Source organism: Chanodichthys erythropterus, chromosome 11, assembly GCF_024489055.1.
Source record: "Chanodichthys erythropterus isolate Z2021 chromosome 11, ASM2448905v1, whole genome shotgun sequence".
In the NCBI taxonomy this organism is placed as follows: domain Eukaryota; kingdom Metazoa; phylum Chordata; class Actinopteri; order Cypriniformes; family Xenocyprididae; genus Chanodichthys; species Chanodichthys erythropterus.
The window spans coordinates 13,661,286-13,678,327 of record NC_090231.1 but is presented as its reverse complement, the minus strand read 5'-3'; the positions used below and the strand labels follow the sequence as shown (position 1 = coordinate 13,678,327).

The 17,042-nt window shown below is 36.1% G+C and overlaps 5 non-coding genes across 5 annotated transcripts; all 5 read left to right on the top strand.

Annotated features, from left to right (window-relative positions):
- Nucleotides 1–346: 346 nt before the first annotated feature.
- Nucleotides 347–510, top strand: LOC137031390 (U1 spliceosomal RNA). Its single transcript, XR_010896531.1, has one exon. It is a non-coding gene; the product is annotated as a U1 spliceosomal RNA (small nuclear RNA).
- A 6,583-nt stretch (nucleotides 511–7,093) lies between these two features.
- On the top strand, nucleotides 7,094–7,257 carry LOC137031394 (U1 spliceosomal RNA). The gene has a single exon (XR_010896535.1). It is a non-coding gene; the product is annotated as a U1 spliceosomal RNA (small nuclear RNA).
- A 4,394-nt stretch (nucleotides 7,258–11,651) lies between these two features.
- On the top strand, nucleotides 11,652–11,842 carry LOC137031396 (U2 spliceosomal RNA). The gene has a single exon (XR_010896537.1). It is a non-coding gene; the product is annotated as a U2 spliceosomal RNA (small nuclear RNA).
- A 3,889-nt stretch (nucleotides 11,843–15,731) lies between these two features.
- On the top strand, nucleotides 15,732–15,895 carry LOC137031388 (U1 spliceosomal RNA). Its single transcript, XR_010896530.1, has one exon. It is a non-coding gene; the product is annotated as a U1 spliceosomal RNA (small nuclear RNA).
- Nucleotides 15,896–16,570: 675 nt separating this feature from the next.
- LOC137031397 (U2 spliceosomal RNA) lies at nucleotides 16,571–16,761 on the top strand. The gene has a single exon (XR_010896538.1). It is a non-coding gene; the product is annotated as a U2 spliceosomal RNA (small nuclear RNA).
- Nucleotides 16,762–17,042: the final 281 nt, after the last annotated feature.

Genomic DNA, 17,042 nt, shown 5'->3' with positions numbered 1-17,042 from the left:
AATGGACTAAAAAAACATGCAAATCAATTAAAACTCTATTATACATAAAATCATTGTAATAAATAGTGGTAAAACATGTATTTCATCATGTGACAGTGTCACAACTTCCCGGAAGTGACGTCAAAGTCATAGTTCCTCTGTGGCTGCTGTGGTTTCCTTTTTATAGCTTTAATAAACGCATAAAAGCAGTTTCATCATTAGGGGAATTTGTTTGCTAAGAAATAGGACGGTACATTTATTTAAAAGTGAGACTAGCAAAAACGGATGGAAACATGTAGTAACGCCTCACCGTCTTTGAGAATGATGTTCCCTCAAGTGTCCCCTCTACAGGGCGCGTGTGGAACTCATACTTACCTGGCAGGGGAGACACCATGATCAAGAAGGTGGTTCACCCAGGGTGAGGCTCAGCCATTGCACTCCGGTTGTGCTGACCCCTGCGAATTCCCCAAATGTGGGAATCTCGACTGCATAATTTCTGGTAGTGGGGGACTGCGTTCGCGCTCTCCCCTGATCTTCTGGTATAAAAAAAGAATTAATATGTGCTCTTAATTGAGGAGATTGTTATATTGTTTTGTTGATTAGCCATGAATGCTTTTTGTCCAAAACTGTAATTGTTTTGTCCATTTTGCTTCTGGTTAGTGTTAAAGGGTTAGTTCACCCAAAAATGAAAATTCTGTCATCATTAGAGCCCTATGAAATCAGTTTTATTTTTTCCCAAATTCCGTTTTTTTCCATTTTAATTTTTCTGGATTACGTTATTTTCCGTTTTTTAAATTTTTTTATTCCATTTTAATGGTTAAATAAAATTTTAGTAATCAAAAAGCATGTCTAATTAATTGAAATAATGAATCTTGTCCAATTTACCAACAATTTAATAAAGTTTAACAAAAAAAAAAAACCCTATGATTACATTTTATTCTTTCCCCTCAAATTTTATTTTTACCAAATTCTGTTTTCTGATTCCATTTTAATGGTTTAATTCCATTTTAATAATCAAAAAGCATGTCTAATTAATTTAATTCTTAAAATTCTTAAAAACAACAATATTTATTAATTAAAAAATATAGTTTTGATTTTTTTTTTCAGAAGTTCTGTTGTGTATTTAAATTTTTCTCTCTGTCAAATGAATGCATACCATTTAATTTATCTTTTAATTACGAAATTAAACTTTTTTTTTTTTGTCAAGCAATGTGCTGCAAAACAGCTTTACTGTTAAAATAAAACATGGAAGAAACACTGAGATTATTGTTTAAAAATATATTTTAATAATTTATTGTTAAATTAATTTATCTAAATTCTACTGTACAACAGTAATATGTTTCTGTCAAGTTAAATCGAACGTTTATTTTGATGGTTTGCCTAGAGCTTTGAGTTTCTCTGTGTTTATGACAGTAGTTTTCTCAAACGAAGCAGTTAAATGCTGATGAAGTGACTTTTAGAGCAGCTCTGGAGATGAGTTTGTGCGTTCGTATAGTGAGGCGACAGAGGACAAAAACACCAGTGTGAGGTAAATGTAACCGCACTTCTGCATCATTCATTTTAGAGTCACACAGGCATGCAGGATTCATGTTTAAATAGTATTAATAATATTCACAGACACTAGTCTATATCGTGATTTAATTTGTGTACTGACCTGCTTTTAATTCATTCGTCAAAAATTTGACATTCCGTGACATTCCGCGTTATATAGTAGGCTAAATTCCGTTTTTATGAATGGATTCTGCGATTCCGTCCATGATTCCGTGATCGCGAAAATTATAGGGCCCTACATCATTTACTCACACTTACTTTTTTCCAAACCAGTATGAGTTTCTTTCTTCAGTTGAACACAAAAGAGGATATTTTGAAGAATGTTGGTAACCAGACGGTTGACGGTAGCCATTGACTTCCATAGTAGGAAAAAATACTATGTCAGTGGCTACCATCAACTGTCTGGTTACCAACATTCTTCAAAATGTCGTCTTTTGTGTTCAACTGAAGAAAGAAATTTGTCTGTGTTTGAAACAACTTGAGGGTGAATGCATGAAGACATTTTTGGGTGAACTATCCCTTTAAGCAACTGTGAATCACTTAACTTCAGGATGGTAATGAAGTAGAATCAGGGAAGTGGGATACTTTCACAGGATTCTATTCTATGCATATCATTTAATAAACATTAAAGGTATAGTTCACCCAAAAATGAAAATTTGATGTTTATCTGCTTACCCCCAGCGCATCCAGGATGTAGGTAACTTTGTTTCTTCAGTCAAACACAAATGATGATTTTTAACTCCAACCGCTGCCGTCTGTCAGTCTTATAATAAGTGTGAACGGGAACTCGAACAATAAGAGTCTAAAACACTTCCATAGACAAATCCAAATTAAACCCTGCGGCTCGTGACGACATACCTCACTAAACGAACCCTGAACGCAGTTCGACATATTAGTGTTTTAGAGGTAAATAATAATATAAATAATGTTCGGTTCCTCACACAAACCAATCGTTTCGTGTCTTAGGACATCAATGTGTCGTCACGAGCCGCAGGGTTTAATTTGGATTTGTCTATGGAAGTGTTTTAGACTCTTATTGTTCGAGTTCCCATCCACTCGCATTATTTGACTGACAGACGGCAGCGGTTGCAGTTAAAAATCATCATTTGTGTTCGACTGAAGAAACAAAGTCACCTACATCCTGGATGCGCTGGGGGTAAGCAGATAAACATCAAATTTTCATTTTTGGGTAACTTTTGAGATAGACTTATCAGTACTGCCAACCTTTTAGTTAAACATATTGTTCCAACAGAATTTTAAAAACTATTGAATTGCATCTTTTTGTAAAATAAATGTGGCATAGTTTATTTTTTTTTTCACATGCTTGTATTTTATTTTGTGATTTGATAGAGAGTTTGAATACAAATAATGTTTTTTTTTTTTTTTTCACTCAAAAACTGAGGTGCATAAGCTCAGATAAATAAAGCCTACGATTGATCAGTTCCAAAAATAAAAACAAAACCTGTCCTAATTGAAAGAAAACAAGTTTACAAAAAGATTGAATCCAATGTTTGGTGATAAGCTAGCATAACGAGAGATTTATAAGCAATTTTTGCAGGCCGGTCATTTTTGACTGGGAACATCTGGTGATTCGGATATTGCTTTTAAAAGTGAAATCGGTCTTTGTGGCTCGATGTTTAAAAATTTTCATTTGCATTCGTATTATCTCTCAAAACTGATAATAATGAAAAACATGATTTTATTATTATTTTTTTAGCAAATTAACTACACAGTTCTTCCCTTCTAAATGTCTTCCTGCTGAGTTTTACCTGCATTGCATTTCATTCACACTCGTCAAAAGTTGTTCCTTCAAACTCGCATGGTGAGATTTTATTTATTTATTTTTTTTTTTTTGTTCTCCTGTCTGCTGCTGCTGATGATGACAATTGTCGCCCTCAGAATGCAGAGGGTTTCTTTTGTAGCCCGAATCAATCTGTGGATTTTAAATAAAGATTCATCTAGGGTTGCACAATCATGATTAAAATGTGGTAAATTTACGTTCAAATTATTAGATCTGTCAGATTTTTTAAAAGTTTTTAAAAGATGTCTTTGCATTTATTTGATCCAAAATATAGCAAAATCAGCAATATTGTAAAATAATTTTTACAATTTAAAATAACTCTGAGTATATTTTAAAATGCAATTTATTTGTGATACAAAGCTGAATTTTCAGCATCATTCCTCCAGTCTTCAGTGTCACATGACCTCCAGAAATCATTCTAATATGCTGATTTGCTGCTCAGTTAAAGTTGAAAATGGTTGTTTCTTTTTTTTTTTTTTTTTTGATTCCTTTTATGAAACTTCAATTTAACGCATCCTTGCTGAATAAAAGTATTAATTTCTTTAAAAAAAATCTTACTGACCCCAAACTTTTAAATAGTGCAAAAGCTTTCTATTTCAGATAAATGCTGTTCTTTTTGAACTTTATATTCTTTAAAGAATTCTGGGGGGGAATCGTACACAACCGTTTTCAACATTGATAGGTAATGTTGATGAAAATTAGGGCTGCAACAACTATTCGATAAAATCGATAATGAAAATCCTCGACAACTATTCTCATCAATTAGTCGGGTCTGCCCTGACTTCTGCCAGTCGCGTCAAATTAAATCACTGAACAACCATAGACTGTAAAAAAAGATGGACGACGCGACGCCGCTTCCTTCCATTGTATTGAACTGAAGCCAAAATGGGCTGATGAATGGGTGCTGACACATTACGCAATACGTTAAAAAAAAAAAAAAAAAAATTTGGAGCCTGGGCATGCGCAGAAGGAATCGTCAGTGGAGCCGGAGGCGGAGTCGCGATATCAAACTTCCGCCCAGACGACTGCGTCATCATTCATGTATTTTAAATAGACTATAAAAATTATATACAATTTAAAATTCTACCTATAAAATAATAGGCTATTCTGTTTCTAGAGCAATAATATTTTTGAAACAGCAAATTCAGTAGATAAAATCAATATAATATGCCACTAGAAACAACTCTAAATCGTCAGAAACGGTCCTGCCATTTTAAATCAAGTTCAACTATAACGTTACAGGAGATTGACTGCTGTAATTAGAGTAAGCTGTCATTAGTTTTGTCCTGCTAATTATTATTTTATACCCATAAAAATAATAACTGCCAGATAATGATCACCTGCTTTTTCCCGACATTGTTAACATTAGGTGTGTTATCTTAACTAATAACATTTATTAATTGGCTAATAACACCCATATTTAATGTTACAGAAAAAGGTTCAGTGATCCGTCAGATACTGTATGTCGGTTAGTACAGTTTACTGCTGAACAACTCATTTTGTTGGTGTTAAATAACAAAGAAATCGAAAATTAACAGTTAGTTAATACATCTTCAATCTCCCCTCGAAGCTCCGACAGTCCTCAGACAAGCTGTCAATCAAGTTCGAATCATGACGACACGCCCCGTTTTTATAGCATCAAATTGCTAGCTAAAATCTAAATAATCACAAAAACGAACAATTGAATATATATCAGTGTGATAACAACTACCTTAAATGACCAAAACCATCTTTCAGAAAGTTTTATTTGAAGCAGAATTTATTTTTAGGTTTTCACTGAAGTCTCATTCGACTGCATTGAGAGGGCGGGGTTTATGACCTGTACTGCATCCAGCCTCCAGGGGGCGATCAAAGAGCCCGTGGCTTCACTTTTCAGAACGTATGAGACACACCCGTGAACAACGCATTTCTGTAGACAAAATTGCATGTAAAAATAATGGAGGAAACCAGGCGAGCTGCTGCAGAAAAGGTACGTGATCAAAGCTGCCCAAAACATGAGAAATCTTTATTTTAAGCTTCAAGCTAATGCTTTAGCGTAATGGCTTGCCTTTAGCTTTGACCTATAGGCCTATGCATGTGCGTCCTCAGCGCAAAACGTTCATTCTACGGCTATATCCTTATCTGTACGTGTTATTAATTCACGCGAACATTTCCATTTCGAATAAATGTTCGTCCTGACAGTCTGCATTAAACTTAAAACTTTACTGAGTGAGCGCCGGCGCGCACACGCGTCAGATAGACGGAATGCGGGAGAGAGGGAGACAATTAATAATCAGCGCAACTATATTCATTTTGCTAAAATATCTGTTTAAAGTTAAATTTAGATTTAAAAGTCAACATGTCATTCAGGTATTTTATGAGAGTAGTAACTGTAAAGGGATAAGATAACATCGAATATAAATGTAAGACGTCTTACAGCCTAAATTTACAATTTAGAGCTTGGCAAACTACGTCACTGCGCGTTGCATTCTGGGTAGTCGCCGCCATGTTTTATGTCACGCTCAGGAGCGTACAAATGACAATAAATACAAATCACCAGATGAAAAAACGACTTTATTTACGTTCATTTTTTAAAGAGCTGCTTGTACTTGCTGAAAATAAATGGACTAATATTTGAATCTCTTGTGTTCATTCGATCGCTCAGTCGTGTGGCCAGGACACGATATACACACACATAGAAATCATACTGACGCCTTCTATCGGACCACACACAGGACCAAAGTAATTTCTCTATTTCAGTTTTTAATAACTAAGTGGCACCGATATATCTGCCAGATAAAATAATAAACACTGGAAAGAAGAGTCAAGCGATAGATTATATAGACTACACGAGCCACAACGTTCCTCTGCTTGATTTCAAAAGCAACACGTTTTAGCACTAGTTAGCTTATTTAACTCAAATTAAAGTCCATTGGATGTTTAATTTGCATTATATCCGTGCAGCGAGATGACAATTCCGACCCAAAAACACGTTCTTTTCACGAGTGTTGTCGCGAGTCGTGCTCTTGCTGATATCTGATGCAAGGAGAGTTTGAGCGCGCGCATGTATCTGATCCATGATATGATCGAGAACAGAGCCATTTGTGCTCGCGCATCACTTGGATGCGTTCTCGACGTTTGCCATTAAAATATCGCCATAGAAACAACCTTAAATAAACTATAAAAAAGGGTGAAGATAGTGTCTGAAAGCTCCAGTCGACTTTTTATTGGTTAAATCAATGGAGAATATGTCGTATTTTTCCGTGGGTGCTCCAGCCCCCGAGCACCCACGGGATCAGCGCCTATGCTGGCGCCCTTTGTTCTAATCTCACGGAAGTGACGTAGTGACTTCCTTTTGCCGGCTCCTGTGTTGATTACATCATACTTTCATTTTATAATGCCTTTGGTAGTTTATTATAATTTCAGCATGCATCGAACTTCAAAAGATTAATTGTCTAGCGTTTATTTCAGCTTGGGTTTATTTGGGGTTTTCAGCTTCTTCACTCTGATTACTGTGGACTTAAAATTATGGTTTTTAAACATCTGTTATTCCATTGGCTGGTCGAACTGCTGTTGCATCATGGGAACGTGTTCGCTACAAAAAAACAAATATATATATATTTTTGTTTATAGCTAGATTTGCGGCAAAACTTTCTAAGAACAGACGACAATATTCTGCGCTTTGATTGCGTTGACTTATATGTGTCTGTTGAAATGTCGCCTCATCGTCCTTGAGAATGATGTTCCCTCAAGTGTCCCCTCTACAGGGCGCGTGTGGAACTCATACTTACCTGGCAGGGGAGACACCATGATCAAGAAGGTGGTTCACCCAGGGCGAGGCTCAGCCATTGCACTCCGGTTGTGCTGACCCCTGCGAATTCCCCAAATGTGGGAATCTCGACTGCATAATTTCTGGTAGTGGGGGACTGCGTTCGCGCTCTCCCCTGATCTTCTGGTTCAAAGATAGAGTTGTAGTGGTTGTGCGAACAGTGTGTTGGAAGGAGACACATATTCAGATTACTTCTGATATCGAAAATACTGTGCACTTAGCTTGATCCAACACTCAAATTTCTTATTTATCGCTGGTCAACAGGCGGTTATAAGTGTCTCAAGCGGATTTTTAATGCAGCGCTTGCATGGCAATTTGTAACTTCAATCTCTTCTGTCCACCTTTGCATGTTTGTCTTCGTTTTTTCTATGGTTAAACGTCGATTAACCAGCTATAGGGCTGCCAACTTCATCTTAGTTCTTTATGGGAGAATAAAGGACAGTTAAAGTATTTGTAGTCATTCCTCTTCAATGCGAGCAAATCACTCACATATGCAAATTTTAATGTTAGGCGACTAAATAATGTCTGTCTTGTTAGATTTCAATACGTGTTGTTGTATCTCCGTATATTTCGGTGTTAATGGCGAATTAGTAGCTGCTTCTTGTCATTTATTTATCAACAGAGGAGGCAACACTAGTAATATAATGAATCATTTACAAACAAAACACGCCATCTACCCCAACCAATGCGCTGTATTTACTATGTTCTCCATCGTCTCCCAGCTCCAACTCCCCTGCCTTAGGCGAAGCTAACATTCATTATAAAATAAGTCTTTAGTTAGTACTAGGTAGGGTTGGGAATTGAATATTTGAGGTCAAGAAATCGGATACTTGTTATAAAATTAAAATTTCGATTCCTCTTATCGATTCCTTTGTGTGAATTTCAATATGACTTTAAACCATTCAAGCGCGAGACGACTCGCGCCCTGTTTTCTGTGCTGCACACACATCTAAAGCGCGCTCACAGAAAAAGTAATTTTAAAGCATTCACGCGCAAGATATCTCGTGCACTGTTTCCTGTGCTGTACACGCATCCAATCCAAAGCGCGCTCACAGAAAAAGTAATTTTATTGTGAAGCGCAAGACATCTCGTGCGCTGTTTTCTGTGCTGTAGCTCTTAAAGTGACAGCACTAATATTCCTGCTGCCGTCTCAATAACACTCATCAAACAACAAAGAGAAAAATTCACTCGTCCTTGACTTAGTAACTTGTGTAACTATATTTGTAATGTATATTTTATTTATAAAGTGCAGTGTTATTTTACATCTGATTACAGTTTCTGTACTTGAATACCTGGACATCTTAAACACTGTTTATTTCAATCATATCTTTGTTCAGTTGTATTTGTTGTGATAGCTAATTTTTTTTGTTGTCCTTTTTTAATTACCAAGTGTTTTACTTGCCTTTTTAATAATGCTTGAAATTTACATTAGGCTAGTTGTTTTTGCTATGGTATTTTTAAACCATAGGCAAAGGTTCCTTGTGTAAGTGATCTTTTAGCCTGTTGATTTTTGTTTGTTTGCTCCCTGAGAAAGTCAACATGTTGATTTTCTTAAATAAAAATAGCTAGAAATGCCAGAATTCTCAGAATTCAGAATGCTGTGGTATGCTGAGGAAATCTCTCTCTTTTTTTATTTAATTTAATTTTATTTTGAAGGGCAGTTTATTTAAAAAAATAAATAAATAAATTGTGCATTTGGGCTTGTTGTTTAAGTTGGCTCATAAAGCAATCTGGTTTATGGAGTTATTATAGTGAGCAGACACGAGTTGCAATATTTTGGTCTTATTTTCAGCATAAGGCATTTGGATTGATTTAGACTTATTATGGGCTTGTTCTTGTTCAGGTTAGGGTTATTTCACAAAGGTGGCACATTCTACAGGCTCACACAACAGTGCTTCAGATTGCTTCAAAGTGGTTCCCAATCAATGAATAGCTTACATTTAGGCCAAGCGATTGCTAATGAATTTGAGTTTTATGAATTATGACAATGTCTACTTTATGGCCTTTATATAATATGTTTTAGACACGGTTAAAGGACATCATATCACTCTCATCTGAAGAATCAGCCCACAATAGTGTAGCCATTTCATAATAAGAGTCCTGGTGTTTTTTCTTTTTCTGGGCATTATTGGTATTATGGTTACACAATAAATTGTATTTATTTTGATATCCATTTAATTCATAGTAAATTATTGTAGTCTCTGGCTGGGATGCTCCCCCACAGGAAGAAAAGCCTAAGAACATTATTTTCCCCTGGTTTCACAGACAAGGCTTAAGCTAGTCCTAGACTAAAATGCATGTTTTGCTATTGTAACTGAAAGTAACTTGTACTGACAGATGTTAAAATATGTCAGTGCCAGTGTTTTGTCTTAAGATGCACAACCGTAATGTTTTTTTTTTTTTTTCTAGTGAAAGTTTATAAAAGCTACTCAAATGCCCTAATTGAACTAAGGCCTAATCCTGGCTTAGGCTAGGGCTGGACGATTAATCGAAAAAAGTAATTGAAACCGAAATTCAGAACCTCTAACCGACGTAATTTTCCCATGTCGGTTATTTCGTTTTTTTAATACTGTTAATACTTCCGACTTAAAAACATAGTACAGCGTATGTAGCCACATGACTCTGTCCCGTCCAGTCAGTGGCAAAAAAGCAAAACACGGAGGTTTAACCAGCCGGTTCAACACAGTGATGGCGCGCGAGCGGTGAGACTTGCGTATTCACTAAACTTTGTCAATTGTATGTTTTATGCTTTGGACATTCAAGCGATTAGACGATCGGATGTGTATTATTATATTGAGCTAACGCGCTCGCACAGCTGCTTTGTGGCACGAACACTCATACAAACAGTAGCTGCGCAATGCGTGAAGATCGCGTGCACTGAGAGGAACACAGAAACTAGTTGTCAGCACTGTCCAGTGATTTATGACAACTAGGGATGGGCATTTCAAGCAAAAATAATATTCGAAAATCGCTGGGAATTATTCGATTATTATTCGAAAATCGCACCCCTCCCCCACACCCACGCATCAACACACAAACAGTGGGAGAGAGACCATTCACGGTTTCAATCTGTATGATATTGATAAACTGTTTAATTCATTGGAGAATATGCTGTCTTAACTCAAGCCATATAATGATTGTAATGTGCTAAAACATATTAATATGTTCGTTAATATAAGTGAAAGTAAAATCTGCATGGCCATTCATAACACTGCGAAGCAGAGCGAGCGCTTTCAATTAATTCCTACGTTGAGCTTCCGGAGGAATAAACTGAAAACGCTCGCTCTCCGCCAGTGTGGACTATCAGTCGCTCGCGGCGTTCGCCTCGCTTTTGTTTTAACGTCTCTGTTATATGCCACGCTTGTCTATGTTCTGCTGTTAACAGCTTTTTAGGTGCGTTATTGGCAGCGCGCGCGCCTCCCTCTGGTTACATGAACGTGTCACCATTGGAAACATGAGGATTTTTTTAAGACGACAATCGCACAAACTATTCGATATTCTATAATTAAATCGACTAATCGAATATTCGAAAATCGTGACACATCCCTAATGACAACAGTAGCTTAGAAACTCAAAAGTTATTATAGCATATGTTTTTCTACTTTTGAAGGAACTATTTACAACGAGCAGAAATCTGTAAGAAATGTTACAAACCATAGATAAAATAACTGCTGAAAGTGAGCTGTGTCAGATCGCTCTTTCAATAGGAAAAAATATCCCACCTTTAATAGTCCTATTTACAGTACAAACCTTGAACTATGAGGGCAAAAAAAAACTAACAAAAAACAAACAAACAAAATAATCGTTCATTAATCGTAATCGAGGTAAAATGTTTAATTAATCGAGGTTTTGATTTTAGGCCATAATAGTCCAGCCCTAGCTTAGGCTAAGCCCTTTCTATGAAACCGGGCCTTTATTCAGTATATAGATTTTACTAGTATAATTTAGTTAATGTGTTAATATTAACTTGAGTAATGTTTGTTAACTGATACCAGTTACTCTGAAACAAGTTGATGAAATGGAGAGAATAAAGTTTTTATTTGCATTTCTTTCAAAAATAATAATTAAAAATATGATTATTAATTATAATGAAACTATCATTAATTTAAAAGAGGGTATAAAAGGCAGAACTGCCAAACTATCGGTATCGTTATCTGTATCGGCAGATACCACTGTGAATAATGGGCTATCAGTGGACAAATTTAATATGGGTGCATCTCCAGTTTGAACCCCTCCCCCCTCATAATGTCCCCTCCCCTCTTCTCACCCTTTATCCAATCACAATATCACAGCTTTCTACACCCATTTCTTGAGCCTTTTTCAAATCTGAGGTGTGAACGACCAGTGCTTGTTTAAGGCTTAAAGGGGTCATGACCCCCCTTACTTTAGCAGTGTTAACAATTACATTCTATGCAAGAATAGTTTGAGTAAAAAATAAAATTTAAAAAAGCTTACCGTCATCAGATTTACTGTCTCCTAGAATGTGGTTGCTACTGTTGACCATTTGTGGGTATCGCTTCTCGGCCTTTTGGCTAAGATCAAGTGTAGTATCTGTTCTTATCAGTTTAATATCTGATACGTGCCCTACCCGGGCACCATATATTAAATTGATTTTTGGAACAGGGAGATGGAATAGGGGCTTGCTCCGTCCACTCCACGCATCGACCCGGTATTGCAGTACTTCCGGGAACGGTGCACCCCCCTAAAGTGTTTAAAAAAAGATGTGTTTGTCATGTGTGGTTGTAGAGTTTTAAAGAGTATGTATTTTTTTATTTATTTATTTTTTGTTAGTAATTTTATCATAATAATGATATTATCTATGATTATTTGGAATGGAATGCTAGTTTAATATAAAAAAATTGTGCTATGTAGTGATGCTGCTTACTATCTTATTTTTATTTTTTAAACTGCATGTGAATCAGTAGGCCTTATTCACTGATAAACATTTGTGCACAGTTTGGCTCATTAGTCCGGTTTGCCCCTGCTGGTAGATGCTGTAACTACACCGTTGTACATGAAAAACATATTTTCCATTGATGGAATTAAAAATTAAACATGTATTGTGACAAAATAAGTTAATAAAACACATTTAATTAAATTACAGTGGGCTGTGTGTTTACGCAGTGCAATCAGTTAACCAGCATTGTTGTGACAATTTTACTGCATTTTTTAGACTTTAATTGACAGATTGAATTGTCTAATAATAAATGACCAGTACCAGAATGTTGAACATCTAAGGCCTTCCAAAATAGTGGAAGAAAATTAAATACAGTTACTATCAGTTTACTAAAGCCAGGTATCCTTTGACGTGGACAATTAACAGATTTGTCAAAAAAAAAAAAATTTTTTGGTATGTCACTTTGATTTCACTCTTATACATTGACCACTTTCTTGTCACTCTAGCAATATAATCCTCTATAACAGGTATTCAACTTACATTTAAAGAGGTCCAGTTAGAGAATTTCTTGAAGCAAAGGTCCAGAAGATCATAATGTCTTAACTATTTAGTGTGATTATATAAAGTAGCATAGTAGTTGTATCAACATCTGCATGTAATCAAAACCTGACTGTCAAATCAAATTAATTCAGTACAAGTCAAAAACTTTTTGACAATATTTACTGTCACATAACATAGAACTGAACATGCATGTATGACTGTAGATTCAGTTGTGGTCAGAATTATTGGTACCCTTGGTAAATATGATCAAAGCATTGTTTATCCTTTTGATCTTTAATCAAATTTGCAAAAATCTAATCTTTCATTGAAGGAAAATAATTGAAAGTGGGGGAAAATCACATAATGAAATAAATGTTTTCCTCCAAAACATATTGGCCACAATTATTGGCACCTCTAGAATTTTTTGAGTAAAATATCTCTGAAGTATATTCCCATTCATATTTACATTTTTAGCACACCAAGGTGACTAGGAGCATGTGAATTATCTAGCCATGACTTCCTGTTTCACAGGAGTATAAATATGAGGAAACACAAAGGCCAAATTCCCTTAATCATTCATCACAATAAGTAAAACCCAAAGAATATAGTTCTGATGTGCAGCAAAAGATTGTTGAGCTTCACAAAATAGAAAGTGGCTGTAAGAAAATAGCTGAAGCATTGAAAATCCCCATTTTCACTATCAGGGCAATAATTAAGAAGTTCCAATCACCTAAAGATGTTACAAATCTGCCTGGAAGAGGGGCGTGGAAAATCCTCTGCTCTCATCAAGAAACAATCTCCACCATATTCAGTTAAACAAGACTGGAACTTTAAATGGGACCTGCTTCTATGATCAGATGAAACTAAAAAAAAAAAGAGCTTTTTGGCAGCAAACTCACCAGATGGATTTGGTGCACATATGAATAAAAGTACCCCGTCCACAGTTAAATATACTGCTGGGTCTTTAATGTTGTGGGCCTATTTTCTTCTGGAGGTCCTGGACATCTTGTTAAGATACATGGTATCATGGATTCTATCAAATACCAACAGATAAAAAACCTAAACCTGAACGCTTCTGCTATAAATTCAATAATGGGCCGTGGTTGGATCTTCCATCAGGACAACCCTGAACCCGAAAGAAAATGAGTGAGGTGAACTAAGAGAAGATGCACCAACATGGCGCTGGAATCTGAAGGATCTGGAGAGATTATGTATGAAGCAATGGTCTCTGATCTCTTGTCAGGTGTTCTCCAAACTCATCAGGCATTATAGGTGAAGACTCAGAGCTGTTATCTTGGTAAAAGGAGGTTGCAAAAAGTATTGAATAAAAGGGTGCCAATAATTGTGGACAACGTGTTTTGGAGAAAAACATTTTTTTCATAATGTGTTTTTTTTTTTTTTTTTTTTTCTCATTTAATTATTATCCTTCAATGAAAGGTTAGATTTTTGCTAATTTTATGAATTAAAGATCAAAAGGATAAACAATGAAGATTTATTTTTATAGTCATCTTTGATCATATTTACCAAGGGTGCCAATAATTCTGACCACTGTATAAAGTTCTCTCATTAACTAAAAAGTAGGGTTACATTTCAAAATAAAAGAAAATAAATTAATCTTGTATTTTTCTCAACTTTCTCCGTGTCACTCGTCAGTTTCTCACTTACGTAAAGTTGACGCATATTCACAGATTCGAATTCCCCGGATCAATAACTTGTGAGCTAAATGCTGTTACTACACAAATAACACCTCTTCTAACATAGACAAGCAGCTACAACCTAATTTCCCTCAAAACGAGCTTTCCTTCAGAGTGGACAAAATACATTGATCTCTATGTGCTGACGGCTGAGAGATGGCTTCGAAGGGACCATCTGCAAGGTGCAAAACTACTAGTGTTACTACAAAAACTAACTTCAATGTTACACACTATAGTGTCACCAAATTCAGTTCACACATCACTGCTGTCCTGCTGGTTATACTGCAACTCTTATTTTGGAAAAATATTTTTGCATAATTTATGATTTTTTTAATAATGAAAAATATTTAATAACTTCACTGTAATACACTGTACGGTGACATTTTTCCCAAAATAAGTGTTGTAGTATAACTATCAAGACATTAGTGATGTATGAACAGAATTTGGTGAAAGTACAGTGTATTACAGTGAAGGTATTAAATATATATTTTTCATAAATATTTTTGCATCAATTTTATTTATTTTTTTATTTTTTTTTTTTTTTAATTCCCCAAAAAATAAGTGTTGTAGTAAAACCAGCAGACTGTGACACTACAGTGTGTAACATTGAGGTTATTGGCTGTTTTTTTTAGTAACACTTTTTTGGGTTTTGCACTTGCCCTTGCCTGTTTCTATACCTTTTTCTGTCCCACTCATCTTGTCAACTTTCTCTGGCGCAGTTGTCTGTTTCTCTCCCTATGTTATCTACATCTATCGCTATCTTTCCTTTTCTTTCTACCTTCTTTTCATGTGTAACTTGCCTCTAACTCTTATCTGTCTGCAGTGTTGCAATGTTTACCATCTGGAATGTGCAGACTTGATTGGCTGAGTGGTATCACATGGGATTGCTTAACTCGCATACAATTGGTCTGTGTGCTTCATCATCCACTAAACCACTTCCATAAAGGACTACAAAAACTCGGCCGGTAAAATAGAAGCTCTTGATCAGGTTTTAAATCATAACCTTCTGTTTTGGCTGTAGGTCTGGGTCCATATGGGATGTCTTCTGGGTCGGGACCCGGACCGCAGTCCGCCTATTAGTGACCTATGCGCTATAATTTCCCTGTTAAATTGTGAAAATGGAATGTTTTGTGTTATTAAAGTGTCATTGAGCAGACAAACTTGAAGTGTCTCTTGCCTGATTGGTAGAGTGCAGTCAAATCTTCTTCTGTGATTGGTAAAGAGATGTTGAGTTTACAGTGAATGTGGACCAATCAGAAGGTCTAATTGTCAACAGTCAGGGTAGACTGTATGACTGTAAAATGACATGACTGATGATTTAACAAGATTCAGAGTTTAGAGTATAGATTGAGGGTTTAGAATAGATCACCATGATGAACCATATGTAGTGAAGTGACTCCTCACCCTCTTTGAGAATGATGTTCCCTCAAGTGTCCCCTCTACAGGGCGTGTGTGGAACTCATACTTACCTGGCAGGGGAGACACCATGATCAAGAAGGTGGTTCACCCAGGGTGAGGCTCAGCCATTGCACTCCGGTTGTGCTGACCCCTGCGAATTCCCCAAATGTGGGAATCTCGACTGCATAATTTCTGGTAGTGGGGGACTGCGTTCGCGCTCTCCCCTGATCTTCTGGTTTAATAGTAGAATTAAAATATGCTCAGTTACTTCATTTATTTGAAGATGCTGCATTACTTCAAAATTAATCTTCATTCATTCTTTTTGATTCATGATTTGGTACAGCAGTATCTCTGATAGGGGTGTGATGACAGTTAATTATTCAAATAAACAGATCAAGATAATGAAAACCAAAAATTCAAGAGAATGGGCAGAAAAGTAAATGTTTCTCTGATAAAGGTGTATAAGAGGTTTTATATATTTAATATGGTTACATTTTTTTTTAAATGTAGTATGCCCCAAACTTTAGTTATCTTTGTCTCCAATCACATTTAATGTACTTTCATGCCTGTAGTGAGTGATGTAGGTCTGAGTTAATGTGTTTGAACCCCTCCCCCCTCGTAATGTCCCCTCCCCTCTTCTCACCCTTTATCCAATCACAATATCACAGCTTTCTACACCCATTTCTTGAACCTTTTTCAAATCTGAGGTGTGAACGACCAGTGCTTGTATAAGGCTTAAAGGGGTCACAAAACTGAAAAACACCTCCACCTCCCTTACTTTAGCAGTGTTAACAATTACATTCTATACAAGAATTGTTTGAGTAAAAAATAAAATAAAAGCTTACCGTCATCAGATTTACTGTCTCCTAGAATGTGGTTGCTACTGTTGACCATTTGTGGGTATCGCTTCTCGGCCTTTTGGCTAAGATCAAGTGTAGTATCTGTTCTTATCAGTTTAATATCTGATACGTGCCCTACCCGGGCACCATATATTAAATTGATTTTTGGAACAGGGAGATGGAATAGGGGCTTGCTCCGTCCACTCCACGCATCGACCAGGTATTGCAGTACTTCCAGGAACGGTGCACCCCCCTAAAGTGGTCAAAAAAAGATGTTTTTGTCACATATGGTTTTAGAGTTTTAAAGAATTTTTAAAAATGTATATATTAGTGATTTATACGGTTGTAAAGTTGGAATGTAGGATTATGTTTGGAGTGTAATGCTAGCCTAATAATTACAAAATGCCATGTAGTGATGCTGCTTACTTTATTTTTTTATTTTTTAAACTGCATGTGAAACAGCAGGCTTTATTAAATGAAAATCTTTTGTGTGGAAAAGCAGTGGGTCACAATTCTAATTTTCCAGAGTGCAGTC